The sequence below is a fragment of the Rhincodon typus genome, chromosome 2, assembly GCF_021869965.1.
Source record: "Rhincodon typus isolate 14 chromosome 2, sRhiTyp1.1, whole genome shotgun sequence".
NCBI lineage: Eukaryota > Metazoa > Chordata > Chondrichthyes > Orectolobiformes > Rhincodontidae > Rhincodon > Rhincodon typus.
Genome location: NC_063333.1, coordinates 73,662,792 through 73,680,095, shown reverse-complemented (window position 1 = coordinate 73,680,095; position 17,304 = coordinate 73,662,792).

Here is a 17,304-nt window from a genome sequence, read left to right as displayed (position 1 = left end):
CAATGGAAACGAAATGAGGGTGGAAGGCAGGTCACTGTAACCTCCTCCACTATTGGATGTTGAAATCATCGAATGGCAGCCTTGCCCGGAGCCGCTCTCCCTGATTCACCTATTCATGGGGCTCTGAGCGTGCGCGTGTGTGACGCACCTGTGATTGACATTTATACGCTAGTTGTGTGCTCAGTTTGGGGGCTGTAGTTCTGTTACTCTTTCGGATCGCATTGTTAAGTAAGTTACTTAAACACCTGATGGTGTTACTTGGAATGCATGTTTTCTTTTGTCAAAAGTTCCAGTTATTGTTTAGACAGTCCCTCGGTACCAAGCTGGATGACGTTCTTCCACTCTGGCGTTGTGTATCCCGAACTGACTCAATAATCGATTACTGAATCCGCACATCCTATCATTGGTGGGGCAGGTGGTGTTTGAAGAGTCTTGTCAGTAGGATCTGAAATAAAAACTGCGGATGCTATAAATCAGAAACAAAAACAGAAATTGCTGGAAAAGCTCAGCAACTCAGTTCTGAGGAAGGGTCACTCGACCCGAAACGTTAACTCTGACTTTTCTCCACAGTTGCTGCCAGACCTGCAATTCCAGAAATTTTCCAGCAATTTCTGATTTTGTCAGTAGGATGTTCGGGTTTCACACCTACCATCCTTTGTGTTGCAATTTCATCTGAGTTTATTAGAGATGCTCAAACGACTGGTACCCTTTGCAGATACTTCTTCTCCAGTTTGAGGAGTATTGAGGTTGTTGACTACTTCCCAGACAGTATAAATTCCAAGTGAAGTAGAACAACATCGCTTCATCAGAGGCTTCACTGACAATGTCACCTAGCATGGTGACGAAACATCTGAACAAAAACAAGCCACCTCGGTGAGCAAGTCAACAACCTCACCCACAACCCGAGCTGCAAATCTTTGCTAAAACCTGGCGAGTATTGGATAAAAGATTCCACAATTCACTGAGGATATTGCAGTTTTTTTTCAAGAAAGCTTCAAGGATCGTGTTCTGCTTATCTGGTAGAGAAGCTCCACTCTAGTGGGAAGCTTCGTTGATAATGGGGTGGAGTGTTATGTTGAGGAAGATGGAGAAGAATGCAATGTCACAGCCTGAGCTGAATCCAGTTTTCACACACATGGAGTCTGTGATGGAACTATTGAAGAGGATCACATCTTGACCTGATGTCATCTTGCAACGGACAGGAAGACAGTGACAAATTTTTGCAAGCAGCCAAATTTGCTGTCATGGTTTGCCTTTCTCGTCCATCGTAATCCAGTCTCACATATCAGCTGTAGTTTGTCACAACCAGCCATTCTAAGACGTCAGTCAACTACACTTTCTGCTGACCTACATTTTACCTTTTGGAAGAGATCTCTATAGCTTTTTGGTTCTGATCAAAAGGCAAAAATATTGTTATTTTCTTTTTAAAATATTATCTTTTAGAGTTATTTTGTTTTTGAATATTGGATGTTTTAGCATATATTGTAGCATCCACATTTCAAAGGCCCCTATTTTATTCCATAGATCTTAGTATTCAGTTCTCTGAGGTACAAGAAATAGAATATAGCATCTTTTGAGCTTTTTTTAAACCTTGTTACAAGGTTGAGTTTTCTTGTTGTTAATACATCTTAAATCTCTTCTTAAATTGACTCAAAATATTGACTCTGGTTTTTATCCACAAATGTTGATAGGCCTGTTGCATTTTCCCAGCAATTTCTGTTTTTGTCTTGGTTAATAAAGGTTACTGTATCCTGGGTTTTATTATTAGGCGAATGAGTGCAAAAGAAAGGAAGTTGTGTTAAACCTGTATAAAACACTGGTTCAGCCTCAGCTGGCATGCTTGCTGTGCCTTGTTCTGGATGGCACACTTTAGGAAAATTGCTAAAGTATTAGGGAGAGAACAGAAAAGATCCATGGAATAGTTCCAAAGATGAGGAACTTCATTTTATTTTGAAATTCATTCACGGGATATGGGTGCCACTGGCTGGACCAGGATTTAATAATTATCCTTAGGTGCTTTTCAGAAGATGGTGGTGAGCTGCCTCCTTCAGTTGCTGCAGTTCACTTGTTGTAGGTACCCCATACAAAGCTATGAGAGAAGGAGTTCCAGGATTTTGATCCAGCATTAGTGAAAGAACAGCGATTTAGTTCTGCGTCAGGTTGGTAAGTGGCTTGGAGGGGAACTTGCAAATGGTGGTGTTCCATACATCTGCTGTCCCTATCCTTCGAGATGGCAGTGGTCCTGGATTTGGAAGGTGCTCTCTAAGGAGCTTTTTTTTCTGTTCATTTGTGGGATCTGGGCATCGCTGGCTGCCCAACATTTCTTGCCCATCCCTAGTTGCCCTTGAGAAGGTGAGCTGCCTTCTTGAACCACTGCAGTCCTCCTGCTGTGGTTTGACACACAATGCTATTAGGGAGGGAATTCCAGGATGTTGACCCAGCGACAGTGAAGGAATGGCGATATATTTCCAAGTCAAGATGGTGAGTGGCTTGGAGGTGTTGGTGTTCCTATATGGCTGATGCCCTTGTCCTTCTAGATGGAAGTGGTCCCGGGTTTGGAAGGTGCTGTCTGAGGATCTTTGGTGAATTTCTGCAGTGTATCTTGTAGATAGTACACACTGCTGCTTTGAGCATAGGTGGTGGAGGGAGTGGATGCTTGTGGATGTAGTGCCAATCAAGCAGGCTGCTTTTCTTGGATGGTGTCAAGCTTCTTGAGTGTTGTTGGGGCTGTACTCATCCAGGCACGTGGGGAGTATTCCATCAAACTCCTGACTTGTGCCTTGTAGATGGCAGACCGGCTTTGAGGAGTCAGGAGGTGAGTTACTCGCCGCAGTATTCCTATCTTCTGGCCTGCTCTTGTAGCCACTGTGTTAATGTGGTGAGTCCAGTTGAGTTTCTGGTCAGTGGTAAGCCCCCAGGATGTTGATCATTGGGGATTCAGTGATGGTAGCATCATTGAATGTCAAGGGACGCTGTTTAGATTGTCTCTTATTGGTGATGGTCATAGCCTGACATTTGTGTGGCACGAATGTCACTTGCCACTTGTCAGTCCAAGCCTGGATATCATTGCCTTTGAACATGGACTGCTTCAGTATCTGAGGAGTCGCGAATAGTGCTGAACATTGTGCGATCATCGGTGAACATGCCCACTTCTGACCTTATAGAGGGAAGGTCATTAATGAAGCAGCTGAAGATGTTTGGGCAGAGGACACTACCCTGAGGAACTCCTGCAGAGATGTCCTGGAGCTGAGATGATTGACCTCCAACAACCACGACCATCTTCCTATGTGTCAGGTATGACTCCAACCACCAGAGAGTTTACCCCCTGATACCCATTGATTCCAGTTTTGCTAGGGCTCCTTGATGCCACACCCGGTCAAATGCAGCCTTGATATCAAGGGCTGTCACTCTCACCTCACCTCTGCAATTCAGCTTTTTTGTCCATGTTTGAACCAAGGCTATAATGAGGTCAGGAGCTGAGTGACCCTGGTGGAACGCAAACTGGGTGTCACTGAGCAGGTTATTTCTGAGCAAGTTCTGAAGAAGGGTCTAGACCTGAAACGTCAGCTTTCCTGCTCCTCTGATGCTGCTTGGCCTGCTGTGTTCATCCAGCTGTCACCTTGTTATCTCTTATTTCTGGGCAAGTGCTACTTGATGGCACTGTTAATGACACCTTCCATCACTTTACTGATGATTAAGAGTAGTCTGATGGGGCGGTAATTGGCCAGGTTGGATTTGTCCTGCTTTTTGTGTACAGGACATACTTGGGCAATTTTCCACATTGTCGGGTAGACACCAGTGTTGTAACTGTACTGGAACAGCTTGGCTAGGGGATCAGCAAGTTCTGGAGCACAAGTCTTCAGTACTATTGCCGGAATGTTGTCAGGGCCCCTAGCCTTTCCAGTATCCAGTCTCTCTAACCGTTTCTTGATATCACGTAGAGTGAATCGAATTGGCTGAAGTCTGATATCTATAATACTGGGGGCCACTGGAGGAGGCCGAGATGGATCATCTACACGGCACTTCTAGCTGAAGATTGCTGCAAATGTTTTAGCCTTATCTTTTGCACTGATGTGCTAGGTTCTTCCATCGTTGAGGATAGGGATATTTGTGGACCCTCCTCTTCCAGTGAACTGTTTAATTGTTCACTACCATTTAACAGTGGATGTGGAAGGACAGCAGAGCTTAGATATGATCCGTTGATTGTAGGATTGCTTAGCTCTGTCTATCACTTGCTGCTTTTACTGTTTGGCATGCAAGTAGTCCTGTTTGGTGGCTTCACCAGGTTGATACCTCATTTTCAGGTATGTCTGGTGCTGCTCCTGGCATGCCCTCCTGTATTCTGCATTGACCAGGGTTGATCCCCTGGCCTGATGGTAATGTTTGAGTAGGGGATATGCTGGGCCATGAGGTTACAGATTGTGCTGGAATATAATTCTGCTGTTGATGGCCCACAATGCCTCATGGATGCCCAGTCTTGAGTTGCTAGATCTGTGTGAAGTCTGCCTCATTTACCACGGTGATAGTGCCACACAACACGATGAAAGTTATTTACAATGTAAAGGCGGGACTTCGTCTCCACAAGGACTGTGCGATGGTCACTCTTACTGATACTGTCATGAACAGATGCAACTGCAGCTGACAAATTAGGAAGGATGAGGTCAAGAGGTTTTCCCTCTTGTTGGTTCCCTCACCACCTGCTGCAGACCCAGTCTAGCAGTTACGTCTGTTAGGACCCGACCAGCTCGATCACTTGTACTGCTGCCGAGCCACTCTTGATGATGGACATTGAAATGCCCCACCTAGAGTACAATTTTTGCCCTTGCCATCCTCAGTGCTTCCTCTGAGTGTTGTTCAATATGGAGGAGCACTGATTCATCAGCTGAGTGAGGATGGTATGTGGTAATCAGCAGAAGGTTTCCTTGCCCATGTTTAACCTGAAGCCATGAGACTTCATGGCGTCCCGAGTCAATGTTGAAGACTGCCAGAGCAACACCCTCCTGACTGTATACTGGTGTGCTGCCCCCTCTGCTGGGTCTGTCCTACCAGTGCGACAGGACATATCCAGGCACGGCGATGGTGGTGTCTGGGACAACTGAGTGGCTTGCTCGGCCATTTCAGAGGACACTTGAGTGTCAACCACATTGCTGTGGGTCTGGAGTCACATGTAGGCCAGACCAGGTGATCTGTGGCAGATTTCCTCCCCTGAAAGTCTTAATGAATTTCTGCACTGCATCTTATAGATGGTGTACACTGCTGCTGCTTAGTGTCAGTGTTAGAAAGAGTAAACATTTGTGGATATTGTGCCAGTCAAGCAGACTATGTCTTGGATGATGTCAAGCTTGAGTATCACTGAAACTGCACTCATCCAGTCAAGTGGGGAGTATTCTAGCACATTCCAACTTGTGTCTTGTGGATTGTGAACAGGCTCTGGGGAGTCAGGAGGTGAGTTCATAGCTGCAGGATTTGCAGCATCTTAGCTACTGGTGTAGCCACAGTATTTATGTAGCTAGTCAGGTTGTTTCTCAATGGTAACTCTCAGGATGTTGATGGTGAGGGATTAGCAATAGAAATGCCATTGAATGAGAAGTGGAGATTGTTCGATTCTCTCGTTGGAGATGGTCATTGCCTGACGTTTGTGGCATGAATGCTAATTGCCACTTGTCAGCCCAAACCTGGATATTGTCCAGATTTTGAAGCACTTACACATAGACTGCTTTGGTATCTCAGGAATTGTGAATGGTGCTGAACCTTGCGTTGTCATCAGCAAATAGTCCCACTTCTGACCTGATGATGAAAGGAAGGTCATTGATGAAGCAGCTGAAGATGGTTGGGCCTCAGACACTATCTTGAAGAACTCCTGCAGAGATGTCCTAGAGCTGAATGACTGACTTCCAACCACCACAACCATCTTCCATTGCTTTAAGTATGAGATAAACTGAAGATACAGTCAGGTAGATTGGTGACCTCAGGAGAGGGAGGCAGGTAGTGCAGGAGTCTATCCCAACTCAAACAAGTATAATGTTTTGGAAACTCTAGCGATGATGGACTCTCAGGGATATGTGGCACTGACAGCCAGGTTTCTGGTACCGAGAATGGCTCTAATGTAATGAAGGGTACGCCAGGTTCCAAACAGTCGGCTGTGATAGGGGTCTCTCTAGTCAGAAGCACAGACAGACCTTTCTGCAGCCGACAGCGAGACATCAGAATGGTGCCAGGATCAAGGATATCTCGGAGAGGGTGCAGGATATTCTCAAAGGCGAGAGGGACCAATAGGAGGTTGTTGTACACATCGGAACTAACAACATAGGAAGAGATAAGGATGAGATTCTAAGGAGAGAATTTAGGAGGCTAGGCAGGAATTTAAAAAGGAGGTCCTCGATGGCAGTAATATCTTGATTACTCCCGATGCCACAAGCTCGTGAGGGTAGGAATAGAGGGATAGAGCAGATGAATGCATGGCTGAGGAGCTGGTGCAGGGGAGAAGGAGTCACATTTTTGAATCATTGGAATCTCTTCTGGATTAGAAGTGACCTGTATAAGAAGGACAGATTGTACCTAAATTGGAAGGGGACTAATATACTGGCAGGGAGATTTGTTAGAGCTGCTCATGAGGATTTAAACTAGTAAGGGTGGAGGGGTAGGGGAGGGCAGGGCGCAGGGAGATGTTGAGGAAAAAGAGCAGTTTGAGACTGATACAGTTGGGAAAAGGAGTACGTCAAGCAGTCATGGCAGGCAGGAACAAAGAACAGAATGAGGTAGGAGTGATAAGTTAAAATGCATTTATTTCAATGCAAGAGGTGTAATACTTAAGGCAGATGAACTCAGGACATGGTTGGGAACATGGGACTGGGATATCATAGCAATTACAGAGACATGGCTCAGGGATGGACGGGTCTGACAGCTTAACGTTCCAGGGTATAGATGCTACAAGAAGGATAGAAAGGGGAGCAAGAGACGAGGGGGAGTGGTGTTTTTGATTAAGGATAACATTACTGCTGTACTTAGGGAGGATATTCCTGGGAATATGTCCAGATAAGTTATTTAGGTGGAACTGAGAAATAAGACAGGGATGATCAACTTATTGGGATTGTACGATAGACCCCCCAATAGTTAGCAGGAAATTGAGAAACAAATTTGTAAAGAGGTCTCAGTTATCTGTGAGAATAATAAGGTGGTTATGATAGGGGATTTTAATTTTCCAAACACTGGGATTGTCATAGTGTTAAGGGCTTGGATGGAGGGGAATTTGTTAAGTGTGCACAAGAAAATTTTCTGATTCAGTATGTGGATGTACCTACTGGAGAAAGTACAAAATTTGACCTGCTTTTGGGAAATACGGCAGGGCAGGTGGCTGAGGTGTCAGTGGGGAGCACTTTGGGGCCAGTGACCATAATTCTATTAGTTTTAAAATAGTGATGGAAAAGGATAGAGCAGATCTGAAAGTTAAAGTTCTAAGTTGGAGGATGGCCAATTTTGACGGTATTAGGCAAGAACTTTCAACAGTTGATTAGGAGCAGATGTAAACGGATGGCTGGAAAATGGGAAGCATTCAAAAATGAGATAACGAGAGTCCAGAGACAGTATTTTCCTGTTAGGGTGAAAGGCAAGGCTGGTAGGTGTAGGGAGTGCTGGATGACTAGAGAAAGTGAGGTTCTGGTCAAGAAAAAGAAGGAAGCATATGTCAGGTATAGACAGCAGGAATTGAGTGGATCCATAGAAGAGTATAAAGGCAATAGGAGTATATTTAAGAGGGAAATCAGGACAGCAAAAAGGGGACATGAGATAGCTTTGACAAATAGGGTTAAGGAGAATCCAAAGAGATTTTACAAATATATTAAGGACAAAAGGGTAACTAGAGAGAGATTAGGGCCCCTTAAAGATCGGCAAGGCCACCTATGTGTGGAATCACAGGAGATGGGGAAAATCTAAACGACTATTTTGTGTTAGTGTTTACTGTGGAGAACAATATGGAAGATAGCGAACGTAAGGAAATAAATAGCGACATCTTGAAAAATGTCCCTATTACAGAGGAGGAGGTGCTGAATGTCTTAAAATGCATAAAGGTGGATAAATCCCTGGCACCTGATCAGGTGTACCCTAGAACTCTGTGGGAAGCGAGGGAAGAGATTACTAGGCCCCTTGGTGAGATATCCGTATCATTGATAGCACAGGTGAGGTACTGGTAGACTGGAGATTGGTGAACACGGTGCCAATATTTAAAAAAGGTGGTAAGGAATAGCCAGGGAACTATAGACTGGCGAGCCTGATATCAGTGGTGCATAAGTTGTTGGGGGAATCCTGAGGAACAGGATTTACATATATTTGGAAAGGCAAGGACTGATTAGGAATTAGTCAACATGGCTTTGTGCATGGGAAATTGTGTCTCAGTAACTTGATTGAGTTTTTTGAAAAAATAATGAAGAGGATTGATGAGGGCAGAGCAGTGGATGTGATCTATATAGACTTCAGTAATGCATTAGACAAGATTCCTCACAGTAGATGGGTTAGCAAAGTTAGATTACACAGAATACAGGGAGAACTAACCATTTGGATACAGAACTGGCTCAAAGGTAGAAGACTAGGTAGTGGAGGATTGTTTTTCAGACTGGAGGCTTGTGACCAGCAGTATGCCACAAGGATCAGTGCTGGGTCCACTGCTTTTTGTCATTTATTTAAATGATTTAGATGTGAACGTATAAGGTATGGTTAGTAAGTTTGCAGATGACACTAAAATTGGAGGTGTAGTGGACAGCAAAGAAGGTTACCTCAAATGACAATCAGATCTTGAACAGATGGGCCAATGAGCTGAAGATTGGCAGATGGAGTTTAATTTAGATAAATGTGAGGTGCTGCAACTTGGAATGGCAGATCAGAGCAAGACTTATACACTTAATGGTAAGGTCCTAGGGAGTTTTGCTGAACAAAGAGACCTTAGAGTGCAGGTTCATAGTTCCTTGAAAGTGGAGTCACAGGTAGATAGGATAGTGAAGAAGATGTTTGGTATGTTTGCCTTTATTCATCAGTGCCTTGAGTATAGGAGTGGGGAGGTCATGTTGCAGCTGTACAGGACATTGTTTTGGTCACTTTTGGAGTATTGCATGCAATTCTTGTCTCCCTGCTATAGGAAGGATGTTGTGAAACTGGAAAAGATTCAGAAAAGATTTACGACGATGTTACCAGAATTGGAGGGTTTGAGCTGTAGGGAGAGGCTGAATAGGCTGGGGCTATTTTCCCTGTAGCATCAGAGGCTGAGGGGTGACTTTATAGATGTTTAAAAACCATGAGGGGCATGGGTAGGGTAGATAGGCAATGTCTTTTCCCTGGGGTTGGGGACTCCAAAACAAGAGGCCATAGGTTTAACGTGAGAGGAGAAAGATTTAAAAGGGACCTAGAGGGCAACTTTTTCACATTGTGGTGGTGAGCTGCCAGAGGAAATGGTAGATGCTGGTATGATTATAACATTTAAAAGGCATCTGGATGGGTATATGAATAGGAAGGGTTTAGAGGGATATGGGCGAAATGGACTGAAAGGTCTGTTTCCATGCTGTATATCTGTATGATTCTATGACTCAATGACTCAAACCAGTAAAGAGTTTTCTGTTTAATTCTCATAGATTCCTCTAGGGCTCTTGGATGACACAATCAGTCAAATGGGTCCTTAATGTCCAGAGCAGTCACTCTTGCCTCACTTCTGGCATTAATCTCTCTTGTCCAATCTTGAACAAAGGTTGTAAAGAGATCAGGAGCTAAGTAGCCCTGGCGGAATCCAAACTGAGCAGGTTATTACTAAGCAAGTGGTGCTTGATAACACTGCTGAAGACACCTTTCATGACTTTACTGACGATCAAGAGAATATTCATGGGGCCGTCATCAGCTAGGTTGGATTTTCTTGTGGACAACATACCTGGGTAATTTTCCATTTGGCTGGAATGTAGCCTGTGTTGTATCTGTACTGGAACAGACTGGCTAGGGATGTGGCAAGTTCTGGAACTCAAGTCTTCAGTAATACTGCCAGAATGTTGTCAATCCTAAAAGCCTTTTCAGTATCTATTCCTTTAACTGTTTCTTGATATCATGTGGAGTAAACCTAATTAGCTGAAAAGTGGTATTTATGATGTTGGGAACCTCTGGATGAGGCCCAGATGGTTTACCTACTTAGCACTTCTGGTTGAGGATTGTTGCAAATGATTCAGCCTTAATTTTTACGCAGACTTGCTGTGCTCACCCATCAATGAAGATGGGATATTTGTGGAGCCTCCTCCTATAGTGAATTGTTCATCTACCACCATTCAAGACTAGATATGTCAGGACTTCAGAGCTTAGGTCTAATCTGTTGGTTGTGGAATTGCTTAGCTGTGCCTATCACTTGTTTATGCTGTTTGACATGCAAGTAGTCCTGTTTTGTAGCTTCACCACATTGATACTTTATTTTTTGGTATGCCTTGTCCTGCTCTTGGATGCCCTGTTACAGTAATCAATGAACCAGGTTGAACTCCTGGCTTGATGGTAATGGTAGAGTCGGGGAATATGCAGGGCCCTAAGGTGAATTGTAATTTGATCAATGCTGCTGATGGACCACAACACCTCATGGATTTCTTGAGTTGTTAGATCTGTACAAATGCTATCACATTCGTGTAACAGTGTCACACAACATGATGGAGAGTATTCTCAGTGTGCAGACAGGACTTTATCTCCATAAGGACTGTGTGGTGGTCACTCTACTGATACTGTTATGGACTAACGTATCTGTGGCAAGCAGATTGGTGTGAGTGAGGTCAAGTATGTTTTTCTCACTAGTTGGTTCCCTCATTACCTGCCACAGACCCGGTCCAGCAGCTAGGTCTTCTAAGACTTGACCCAGCTCAGTCAGTAGTGGTGCTGCCAAGCTACTCTTGGTGGACACTGAAGGCTCCCATTCAAAGTAAATTCTGTACTCTTGCTACCCTCAGTGATTCCTTTAAGTGTTATTCAACATGGAGGTGTACTAATTATCTGGAGAGGGGAGGTGGACTCCTACAGCAGCACCCTCTTGCCTGTATACCACCATGCCACTACGTTTATGTGTAAAGTATGATTTCATAAGTTTGAATATGTTGGGCTGTTGCTTGACCAATTTTGGCACTAGTCCTCAGATATTAAAAAGGACTTTGCAGGGTCAACAGGGCTGCCTTTTAGTTGGCAGAGCTGCAGTCAAAGCCAGCTGGTCCTCCAGACTTAGCTCCAGTTTCATTCCCTACTTCCTTGCTAGTGGTTGGTACAACTGAGTTCTTGCTAAGCCACTTCAGCGGGCAGATAAGAATTGATAACATTGTTGTGTCTCTGGTGTCACAAGTAGGCCATACCAGGTAAGGATGGCAGTTTGCTTTCCGGAAGGGCATCAGTGAACCAGGTGGGTTTTTACAACAGTTAACACAATTGACAATGGTTTGATGGTCATTATTAGACTTTCAATTCCAGACATTTTATGGAATTCAAAAACCCAGGTCTCAGAACATTACCTTGGGTTTCTGGGTTACTAGTCTTGCGCCAATACCACTATGCCATCACCTTCCCCTGTAAGGCATGATTTCATGAGTATGGCTATGCCAGGCTCTTTCTTGACTGCTGTGTGAGACACCTCTCCCAAATTTGATGCTCAGCCCCAGATCTTGGTACAATGGATTCTGCAGGATCAGCATTCCTGAATTTGCTGTTATCATTTCCAGTGTCTACATCCATCCCAAGTGGTCTGTCTGGTTTCAGTCCTTTTGAGAGCTCTTTGCAGTTTGATGTAACTGAATGTTTTGTGAGTCCATTTCCAAGGGCACGGTTGTGGTTCTGGAGTAGCAAATAGGCCAGACCAGGAAGGGACAGCAGATTTCCTTCCTTAAAGGGCATTGTTAAACTTAATGAGTTTTTGTGACAAGCAAAATGGTTTCATATTCATCATTAGACTTTTAATTCCAGGTTTATTAGGTTGTCAGCCATGGTGGGGTTCAAACCCAGGTCCCAAAACATTACCTGGCTCTCTAGATTATGAATTAATACAATGCCACCACTAGCCAAATGCCTCCCCTAGGCTATATAGATAGATTAGAGAAGTTGGAGCTGGTCTTCTTAGAGAAGAAAATGTTGAGTGAAGATTTTATAGAGACACAGAATCATGAGAGATGTTTACATAAAATACATTTTCAGAGAATTAGATGTACTACCAGAGTATAAATTGATGGCAGATATGATGCTGAAGTTATAAGGATTGAGATTGCCAGAAGTCATCTAAAGTTTAACGGGTTCTAAAAATAGCTCACTTGACCTGAAACATTAACTCTGCTTCCGGTCCACAGATGCAGCAATTTCTGTTTTTGTTTCTGATTTCCAGCATCTGCAGTTCTTTGTGTTTTTTGTTCAGCCTTCATTAACCAAGCTCTTTATAAAGGTTTGAAAAGCAACTATTAGCCACTACTCATTGTTTTCTATCACAAAACAAATTTAATAATCATGTTGCTACGGTTCTTTTTATTCCATGAACTCTAATTTTGCTTACAAGTATGTTGTGCAGCCTTACATCAAATACCTTTTGGAAGTCCATGTTCTTTGAATGTATTGTGAATCGTCTTTATTCATGTTTTTAAACTGAATTTTTAGGTGCACATGTCACCACAATGAGCCAATAACTAACAAATGTGGAAGAGAACTAGCCTGTGATTGGAGGATCAGTTTCACACCCTTTCCTTCTATTCTATTCTATTCAAATGGGTGGAGATCAGGGCCTAGGTGGTGGAGTGGTGACGAGAGAAAAGCCATCACCATGTGAATGAATTTCCTTGGATGATATGGGAATTTCAGGGGCAGAATGGACCCTGTTTATTTTCAGTTTTATCAGTAACATCACTAACAAGTGTACAGTATCAACTTCATAAATAAGTGGAGCGGCATCAGCAATGTCAAGCAGAACTCACAAAACAGCAGGAGCATCATGCAGACCATTGTTAATTTATCACTGAAAACAATGAATACAAAATCCTCAAGATGAAGGATCAAATTTAACCTTCTGAATAATTCCCTGGATAATTTTTTTTGAAAAGAAAACCAGCTATAAAAGATGATTAAGTCTGGAATTATACATTTGGAAAATGATCTTATATTTGCTTCAAACATAATAAAATCAGGTTAATGATTGAAAGTTGTGTTAACGTGAACAGTGGAATTTTATTTTACTTCAAAATGATTTAGAAACTATATTCTTCATGTATTCAAAGACCTGTACAGATATGTACAACTCCAACAACATTCAAGAAGCTTGATACCACCTGGGACGAGTCAACTTGCTTGGGTGGCACCCCTTTCACGGTTCATTCCCTTCACCATAGACACTCAGTAGTAGCACTGTGTACTATCTACAAGATACACAGCACTAACTCACCAAAGCTTCTTAGACAGCACCTTCCAAACCCATGACCTTTTCCATCTGAAAAGACAAGAACAGGAGATACATTGGTAAACCACCCCCAGCAAGTTGTCCTTCAAGTTACAAACTATTCCTGACTTAGAAATATATCACAGTTACTTGGTCAAAATCCTGCAAGACCCTTTCTAATAGCACTGTTGGTAACCCTATCTCCCAAGAAATGAGGTGGTTCAATAAGTCAGCTCACCACCACATTCTCCAGGGCAGTTAGGAATGGGCAATAAATGCTGGCCTACCCAAAGACATCCGCACCATAATACAATTAAAAAGGAGAATGTGAGATCACTCACTACTGCAATACAATTTGTAGACCAATGTAAAATTGCATTTATTCTGTAGTGATTGGAACCAAGTGGATCTCATTGACTATGACATCCTTGTTTGGGGTTGTTAACCTGGGCCAATCAGGCAACAGAAGATTTAGAATCTCCTCTGTTAAGGGGATTGACTCCAACCTGGTTGGCCACAGCTAGTGTAATGTGCACAAGTGAAAAAAGGGCAACTTGATGACTGGATACCAGCCTCTGTGCAGTTATTTTAGTGATGTAACCATGCAGAAGCACCTACTAGCTAAAGCCCAACTGGACTTCAAACAGGCAGTATAACTGGCTTTGTCATTAGAAGCTGCGGCAAGTGGAGCATGGGAGCTATAAGGCATCTCAACGAAAGTGGACACCCTCACCTGTCTGACTGAGCTTGGGGAATGCCACTAGAGTGTAGGCAATCAAAGAGCCTCACGCAGGGCATATCCTGAGCTGAGGGAGCTTAGGCCAGCCCCCACCAGAACCCCACAATAATGCCAAGTCTCGGCCAAGTGGCAAAAGGTTCTTCAGGATCCGGACCGGCAAGTCTTTATAGTTGCTACCAGAATGCGGACTTGAGACAGCAAAGGAGTCCTACAAGGCCTAAATGAGTAAGAAGATTCGTAGGCCAGTACTCAGGAGAGTTTACTCCCTGGGAAATCCGCCTACAGGTGGGGTTGGAACAATTAAATTGCTTAGTGACATCCAAATCAGAACCAATTAAAATTAATGTTTGGTTAAATGATCACCGAGTTCTCATGGAGGTCGATACCGGTGCAGCTGTATCTCTGGCTGCAGAATCTGTCTTTAACAAGATTTGCTTGGCATGCCAACCCTTAAGTTTGCACAAGACCTCAGCAAGACTAAGAACATAAACGGGGTAACTGTTGCAGATTAACGGTATGAATTTGGTTTCTGGTCTCCTCTGAGAAGCAGTCTGTGCAGTTTTCACTAATGGTATTAAAAGGCTCAGGCCCAAGCCTATTTGGCAGAATTGGTTGAGAAAGATTCACATAGATTGGCTCAACATTTTTCGATTAGAAAATGGCTGCCTGAGTGAGATCTTAGTGAAATACATAGGAGCTTTTTTAGGAAGGGCTTGAGACTATCAAAGGGGCCAAAGCCAAATTACAGTTAGACTAGGAAGCAATTCTGCGATTTTGCAAGGCCCACCCAGTGCCAGTTGCCTTGTGGGCAAAAGTAGAGGCAAAAATCAGGAGGCTGCAGAGCAAAGGAGTCATTAAACCAGTGCAGTTTGCGGAATGGACAGCACTAGTCGTACCAATTGTGAAACCTGATGGCTCAGTTCACCTTTGTGAGGATTTTAAGCAAACTAGATAAATACACAGTCCCTTGCATAGAAGACATGTTCGCAAAGTTGGCAGAGGGTCTGTCCTTTATGAAGCTGGACATGAGCCATGCCTATCTGCAATTGTGACTGGATGAGAAATCCTAGAAGCACGCCACAATTAACACCCATAAGGGTTTATATTAATATACAAGACTGCCATTTGGGCTATCATCAGCCTGCACCCTTTTCCAGCAGACTATGGAGAACATTTTATGAGGGCTACCCCAAGTTGCCATTTATCTGGATGACATGCTAATAACTGGGAGACCAATAAAGAGCACTTGGCGAACTTGAATAATCTGCTTAAACATTTCTCCGGGGTAGGCGTTTGCCTTAGAAGGGAAAAGTATGTGTTCCAGATGCCTCAAGTGACCTAGTTGGGTTACAGAGTCGACAAAAGCGGGTTACACCTGTTGGAAGATAAAGTGAGAGCGATCAAAGGAGACCTGGTTCCCACATCTGTACTGGAGCTTAAGTGTTTCCTTGGGTTAGTGAATTATTATGAAAAATTGATATATAACCTGGCCTCATTCTTGGCACTGTTACACCTGCTATTGAAAAAGCGACAGCCTTGGAAACGGTCACGTAGCCAAGAAGTAGCCTTTAGAATCATAGAGTCAGAGAGCTGTACCCTTTGGTCTAACTTGAACATGCCGATCAGATATCCTAAACTAATCTACTCCCATTTGCCAGCATTTGACTCATATCCTCAAAACCCTTCCTATTCATGTACCCATCCAGATGCCATTTAAATGTTGTAATTGTACCAGCCTCCAACACTTCCTCTGGTGGCTCATTCCATTTCACCCTCTGCGTGAAAAAGTTGCCCCTTAGGTCCCTTTCAAATCTTTCCCCTCTCACCTTATACCTATGCTGTCTAATTTTGGACTCCCCCACCCCAGGGAAAAGACCCTATTAACCCTATCCATGCCCTTCATGGTTTTATAAATCTCTATAAGGTCACCTCTCAGCCTTTGACGCTCCAGGGAAAATAGCCCCAGCCTATTCAGCCTCACCCTTTTGCTCAAACCCTCCAACCCTGGCAACATTCTTGTATATCTTTTCTGAATTATTTCAAATTTCACAACATCCTTCCTATAGCAGGGAGACCAGAATTGCACGCAATACTCCAAAAGCGACCAAAACAATGTCCTGTACAGCTGCAACATGACCTCCTGACTCCTATACTCAATGCCCTGAAAAATAAAGGCAAGCATACCAAATACCTTCTTCACTATCCTGTCAACCTAGGGCTCCATTTTCAAGGAACTATGAACCTGCACTCCAAGGTCCCTGTTCAGCAACACTCTCCAGGACCTTACCATTAAGTGTATAAGTCCTGCCCTGATTTGTCTTTCCAAAATGCAGCACTTCATTTGTCTAAATTAAACTCCATCTGCTACTCCTCGGCCCACTGGCCCATCTGATCAAGGTCCTGTTGTCATCTGAGGTAACCTTCTTCGCTGTTCATTATACCTCCAATTTTAGTGTCATCTGCAAACTTCGTGGCCATTATCTCATTTATGAAGACTTTAGGGAAGTGAAAAATCAGCCATCATCATTTGAGATGTTGGCCCACCTCAAAGCCAGAAGTGGTGCTGACATGTGATGCCTCCCCTACAGTATCAGGGTACTGTTGGCTCAACAGTAGCCTAAAGCTCAATATGCTTCCTGGACACTGGCTAATGCCGAACGCATTGATGCCCAGATAGAGAAGGAAGGTTTAGCAGTCATCTATGGTATGAGCAAGTTCTACCAGTACTTTACAGATGGGAATTTGTAACAGTAACAAATCAAAAACTCCTGCTAGAGCTATTGAAACAAGCCAAGGTGCTGCCGCCCATAGAATTCAGCGATGGTCCCTTATTCTCAGCGCGTACAAGTTAGAAAGCCAAGTGGCTAATGCAAGAGGCTTGAGCCTCTTCCCACTGTCCATAACTGGTGCCTCCCCTGGAAGAGTCTGTTCTGGTTTTAAACTTTCTGGATACCCTTCCGATCATCGCTGACAATATTTAACTGTGGACACAAGAAGATCCTGTCCTAGCAAAACTAAAACAGCTGTTGGTAATGGAGGAAACGGAAGAGCCATCGCAACCAGGATTGAAGCCTTTCTGGACCCAGCAAGACCAGATCACTGTAGAGGACAGAATATCACTATGGGGAACGAGAGCGATTGTCCTGAGTAGAAGTCACTGCCAGAT